At 33.5% G+C, this 7,183-nt stretch overlaps 1 pseudogene; it reads left to right on the forward strand.

The window, feature by feature from the left end:
* The first annotated feature begins 508 nt into the window (after positions 1-508).
* On the forward strand, positions 509-6,456 carry LOC114731390 (uncharacterized; annotated as a pseudogene).
* The last annotated feature ends 727 nt before the right edge of the window (positions 6,457-7,183 follow it).

A 7,183-nucleotide genomic window follows, 5' to 3' on the forward strand; every position in this document is an offset into this window, starting at 1 on the left:
GTCGGCGTGATGACAACTCCGACATTATCGATCATCACGCTCCATAGGGACTTCGCCTTCTGATTGCATTGTTGTTGATTCTTTTCTTGTTAATTGCAAAGTGATTACCGAACAACAGCCGGACAATAATGTTTAATATATTAATTCCACTCATTAGGGTAAGCTTCTAAGCAAGTTGCCGACATTTAGGCCTCGAAATCGATGGTTCTAATAAGCCATCTATTTTAGGCTCTTTCATTCAAAATCAATAACTCAGATGCCTCATCGGACCTCTCTCTGCAATGAACACAGGAGAATCCTTCCAATTGCCGACGTCGCAATCTCATGGTTCCAGAACATCATCGGCTATCTTCACCCATAAATAATTGCAAAGCATTCAAGAAGAAAACGATTCAGTGAGGCTCCTGTCCAGTTATATGCACCTCGTCGTCAGATGGTTGGCCGTTGGGGACAAGGTTAGGATCGTTTGGGAGTGACATTCAAATCCAAGGGAAACAAGTGACAGATCATATCGTGTTGGGCTCTGAGGATTGGCATTGGAGGAGGAAGAAAGGTCGGGGATAGATGGAAGGCACATCACGTGTTCGTCTTCGGTCCTTCTCTCATTTTCATTTTTCTTTTAAATTTTTTTATTACGTCGCATGATATTTGTATCGGATGGGCCAGGTTTGATATTGGTACAATTTTTCAACTTTCAGGATAACATTGTTTCAAAAAAAAAATTCCTAGTACTCCGCTTTTTGGTGAAAACTTTTGGAGTAAAAATGATCTTTAACTCAATATTATTTTTCTGATGTTTCTAACACCACAATCTTATTTCTAATGCATTAAGGATCCTAAACTATAAATGAAAATGAAATTAAAGTGCCAAAGGATGTAATCAGAAAATAACATCAATGCTTGTTGGATGCATATAAAAATAATATTAGAATACTGGATATATAATAAATGAGATTAGGATGTTAAATATGATAGAAAAATAATACTACCTCCGGTCCTAATTATAAGACTTCATTTATAGATTACAAACGAAGTCTTATAATTAGAACAGGAGATAATATTAGGGTACTGAGTATTACTTTAGTCTTTGATTTTTGTTCCATCTATGTAGTTACGATTTTTAATATTTTGTGTAATAAATATCATACCCTTCAAATTCTTCTCTCTAATTTTTCCTAATGTCTTATGCTGGCTTCCCTTCAATGCCGAAACCGCGGAACGTGTTCCCCTGCATCCTATTGCAAGATATGAGCCCAAAAGTCAAATCCCTTGTAACTTCATATAGTAATTTTTTCCATCAAAAGAAAACTTATATTGATATTCAAGTTAGAGCTTCCAACCTAAGAGCAAACAGATAAACAAGAACCAAAAAGAAATAATTCGCAGTTGATTTTCTTAACCAACAAAAAATATTCCTTGAGTGTATTTAACGATGTTGGCTTAAAATGAGATGTTTGAGTCTTTCAAGAATAAAAATGAAAAACACAAGAAAGTGAGCCATTTGAGGATTAGTTCATTACGACTGGCAACTTGGAAATCCAAGTTTATTGGCAAGCAATTACTTATGTGTATGTCTTTTTTACATAGTCAGATATATCCTCATTAACAAACCCCAAAAAAGACATGTCCCCAAATTAAAAATCTTGCATCTTTGTTTACTTATTTATAATATGATCCCTTTGGCACTTGTTCTAAATCAGAGGCAAGCATTCAAATTAAAAATCATGCTTCTTGAAAAAGGATTCGAGGTTAACAAGGTAGCATTAACAAGAACGGCAAGAAAGAGAAAATTATATGCGTACAGAGACCAAATGGCTTCCTTGCATGACACATCATCGATTAGGCCGACCCTTTTGTTTTCACTCAAACTTCTTCTGTCATGAAATGAATATGCTCCTCGCAAATTCCGTAGTTATTGTATAAGACCATTATATTCAGCTTACCTTTGGATTCAATTTTCGTTTTGATCAAAAACAGAGATGGGGAATTGTCTTACCAGGAAGGATCAAAGTCTTACCATTGATACCACCTTCAAGCTTCCTGCTCCAACACCAGTTTGGCCACCAGGTAATAGTTATTATCTTCGTATACTTTTTTCCCTCCTTTCTTGTTCCAAAGCAAAGGTACATTCACAGGGGGGGAAATAAAAAATAAAAGCAAAGATGCAGGACATAACAGATGCAGAGCAATATGAATAATTTGGCATGTCATGAACATGTTTGACACAAGTCTTGAACACTTTTTGAGTACACTTAAGCTTCATATTCCATATTTGGAGCATCTCTTTGCAAAGAATTTAGACTTCAGAAACACAGTTATTTCATGTCTTAAACGTGCATAACATCCCATGTATCACAGATTGTACTCTGGTTCAGGACAAAATATTATTATCATTTTACATTTACACAGGTGATGGCTTTGCTAGTGGGATCATCAATATGGGTGAGCTACAAGTGGCGCAGGTTTCAACATTTAACAAAGTATGGACATCCTATGAAGGTGGTCCGAATAATCTTGGGGCTACAATCTTTGAACCAACAGGATTACCAGAAGGATTCTGTATGTTGGGTTGTTATAGCCAACCTAACAACAAGCCCTTTTTTGGGTGGGTTCTTGTGGCCAAAGATCTTCAACCAGTAGCCCTGCTCTAAAGGAACCACTTTATTACAGTCTGATATGGAACACCAAATCCTTAAAAGTCAATCAAAATGGCTCAGCCTATTTTTGGCAACCAAGCCCTCCGAATGGCTATATAGGAGCAGGACATGTTGTGACCACAACACCGGACAAGCCTTCCTTGGATAAAGTTCGATGTGTTCGGTTAGACTTCACTGATGAGATTGAGACATAAGGATGGATTTGGGGGCCAAGAAAATCCAATGACTCCAATGGGTTCAATCTCTATGAAACAAGACCAAGAAATAGGGGAACTCAAGCTCCAGGACTTCTTGTAGGAACATTTTTAGCTCAAAATGGCAGAATTACTGCTGCTTTGGCTATATCCTGTTTCAAAAACATCAACCTTAACTTCACCTTTATGCCTAATCTACAACAAATTCAAGCAATAGTCCAAGCTTACTCTCCAGTAATGTGCCCACATCCTAAGGAACAATACCTCCCTTCCTCTGTAAACTGGTTTTTTGCCAATGGAGGGTTGCTCTATAAAAGAGGAGAAGAATCACAACCTACCCCAATACAACCAAATGGCACTAATCTTCCCCAAGATCATAACAATGATGGTTCCTATTGGCTAGATCTTCCAATAGACAAAGCCAACAAGGAAAGAGTTAAAAGGGGTGATTTACAAAGCTCACAAGCATATCTGCACATAAAACCCATGTTTGGTGGAACATTCATAGACATAGCCTGTTGGGTATACTATCCATTCAATGGACCAGCAAGAGCAAAAGTAGAGTTCATCACTATTTCATTGGGGAAAATTGGCCAACATGTGGGGGACTAGGAACACATGACACTAAGAGTGAGCAATTTCGATAGAGAACTCAGAAAGGTATATTTCTCGCAACACAGTGGCGGTACCTGGGTTGATTCCTTCAATCTTGAATTCAAGAATGGAAACAAACCCGTCGCATATTCTTCACTTCATGGCCATGTGTTTTACCCTATAGCAGGGCTCAATCCTCAAGGGACTAATAGTGTTGGACTTAGGAACGATACTGCGGAAAGTGATTTGGTAGTGGACATGGGGGTAGGATATGAAGTGGTTTCTGCTGAATATTTGGGATCGGAAATAGTGGAGCCGCCATGGCTGAACTATTTTAGAGAATGGGGTCCAGTAATAAGCTATGACATCACAGAAGAGCTTAAGAAAGTGAAATGGTTGCCTGTGAAGTTGAAAAAGTTTTTGGAGAATATTGTGAACAGTTTGCCGAGTGAAATGCTGGGAGAGGAAGGGCCAACTGGTCTGAAGGTGAAGAGCAACTGGAATGGAGATGAAGTTGATAATAATCATCAAGGGGAAATCACAAATAAAGACCCTCGAATTAGCAAAATCACTCTATGGTCACCTGAATATGCTAAATTACTATGAGGGACCGGTCTCAAATTGTAATTATGAAATCATAGCCAAATTACCAAAATACCCCTCTTTAATTTTTTTTTTTAAAAAAGAAAGCCACTGCCTCACCGGAATCCGGCCACCGGCGCCGGAGCTCCGGTGGCCGCTTCCGGCCACTGTCGGCGGCCGGACGCTGGGGTCCGGCCGCCGGAGCTCCGGCACCGGCGGCCACTTCCGGCGGTCTTCCTTTGTTTTTTTTTTGAAACTATTTTTTTTTAAATTGGGGGGAAGTGAGGTTGGGGGGATTTGATCCCCCAACCTAATGCTTTTCAAAATAAGGAATGACCATTGAGCCAACAAATTTTTGTTAACATTATGATGCAAAAAAAAAAAAAAGTTAACTCATTTACTCTTGTTCCAGGTGATAACAACAATACATTTGGACATAACAAGTTCTGATTGTAAAATAACACGTCTAGAATAAAAATTGAACAATATGTTTTTTTATAACAATAAATTTTATTGCAGGTAATAACAACAATACATTTAAAAATAACAAGTTCTGATTATAAAATAGCAAGTTGGGATTAAAATTTAATAACACGTTTTTTTTATAACAATACACTTTGTTTCAAATGATAACAACAATACATTTAAAAATAACAAGTTCTGATTATAAGATAATAAGTCTAGGATTAAAATTTAACAACACGTTTTTTATAACAATTAATTATTTTATACTTTTAAAAAATAAATTATTTATAACTTATAAAAAATATTTTAAATATATTTATTTCTCTAAAAAAATACTTTTTAATCTGTATATCTATACAACTCATTATAAATCAAACTACTTCTTATAAATTATAAAGTATTTATAATAAGGCATTTTTGATTTATTAATCATAGTATAAATTTTATATTATTTCATTCTTTAAATATTAAAAATAGTTTTTATATTTAAAGAATAAAATAGTATTTTTAATTATAAATTAGAGATAAATTTCATTTATAAATTTAAGCAGTCAAAAAGTATTTTTAATCCACAATAAATTGTACTATTTATAATTTATAAGAAGTAGTTTGATTTATAATAAGTTGTATAGATATATAGATTAAAATTTTTTAAAAAAAATTAAAAAAGTGTGTTGCCATTTTCCGTAAATTTTATTTATAAATTTGAACAATAAAAAAGTATTTTTAATCTATAAAAAATTATACTTCAAGTTCTGATTATAAATTGGAAATAAAAATTATTTTTTTAGCAAATTAAATAGATTACAAGTACTTTTTATAAGTTATAAATAATTTATTTTCCAAAAGTATAAAATAATTAATTGTTATAAAAAAAAGGTGCTGTTGAATTTTAATTCCAGACTTGTTATTTTATAATCAGAACTTGTTATTTCTAAATGTATTGTTGTTATCATTTAAAACAAAGTGTGTTGTTATAAAAAAACATGTTATTAAATTTTAATCCCAGACTTATTATCTTATAATCAGAACTTGTTATTTTTAAATGTATTATTGTTATCACTTGAAATAAAGTGTGTTGTTATAAAAAAAAACGTGTTGTTAAATTTTAATCCCAAACTTGTTATTTTATAATCAGAACTTGTTATTTTTAAATGTATTGTTGTTATTGCCTGCAACAAAATTTATTGTTATAAAAAAAACATATTGTTAAATTTTTATTCCAGACGTGTTATTTTACAATCAGAACTTGTTATTTCCAAATATTATTGTTATCACCTGGAACAAGAGTAAATGAGTTAACTTATATTTTTTTTTGCATCATAATGTTAACAAAAATTTGTTGGCTCAATGGTCATTCTTTATTTTGGGAAGCATTAGGTTGGGGATCAAATCCCCCCAACCTCACTTCCCCCCAATTTAAAAAAAAAAAACAGTTTCAAAAAAAAAAACAAAGGAAGACCGCCGAAAGCGGCCGCCGACAATGGCCGGAAGCGGCCGCCGGAGCTCCGGCGCCGGTGGCTGGATTCCGGTGAGGCAGTGGCTTTCTTTAAAAAAAAAAATTAAAGAGGGGTATTTTGGTAATTTGGCCATGATTTCATAATTACAATTTGAGACCGGGTCCCTCATAGTAATTTAGCATATTCAGGTGACCATAGAGTGATTTTGCTAATTCGAGGGTCTTTATTTGTGATTTCTCCAATCATCAATGTATATATCAATATATGTGTCAAATATACAGCAATTCACACAACTCGTGAATGAATACGAAATTTTGTAAGTGCTACTTCCACGAACAGCTTTTCCATCGCAAGCAACTAGATATAAATAAAATATTATATATACTCAGCAATGATCAAACTCTCACCAATTAATCGATTAATCTTCTGAATATTGCAATTATCTAACTCTCACCAATTTTTTTGTTATCTCATTGCGTTCTGGCTCAGCCACAAATGTATTGAGTAGCGAATCCCATATTTCAATCTCTTCATTCTTTAAATTAATAATTTATAAATAAAAATGTCCACCATTTGGCTTTGCTCCAATGTAAACAGGAATAAACACCTATTATTTGTAATAACAAAAACCAAATTGACATATATAGCAGGAAAAAAAAGGAAAATACTATAAAGTCCCAAGTAAGGAATACAATTATTAAAAATTTAAATGACAATAGAGTAGGTTGTAATGACAAATTTCATAATAGTAAATAATAACTACTCACTTGTCATTAAAACTTGCTGATAATTATTTTTTTTCCTTAAAAGTTCATTGTAATTCTTTCAAAAGAAAGTAATCATGTTGATAAAGAAACTTTTTATAAAGAGTTGAAAAGAAATACCTTTTTACAGCATTCCAGGTCAGACATATAATTTTCTCTTATTTTTTGGCCATGGACAAAGTTCAAGAAGTGACCTATGCTACCTCTGAGTGCTGCATTCTATAATTATACCATGGACAAATCATTAAAAGTTATTGTTAATGAACTGGTTTTAGAATAAAAATCTATTGATATACATCATATAACAAGAAAGGGAATAGAAAATCACCGAAAATATCACAGGAAGATACCACTTCAAAGGCATAGTTTTCTTCTTTCGCTCAACATGGGTTAACATCTCTACAAAAATATCTATTACCTAAGAATATAATGAATGGAACTAAATATTAATATGACTAAAACCTTGG

The sequence above is a fragment of the Neltuma alba genome, unplaced genomic scaffold (genome assembly GCF_004799145.2).
Source record: "Neltuma alba isolate B1F8T4 unplaced genomic scaffold, ASM479914v2 tig00012826_pilon, whole genome shotgun sequence".
NCBI lineage: Eukaryota > Viridiplantae > Streptophyta > Magnoliopsida > Fabales > Fabaceae > Neltuma > Neltuma alba.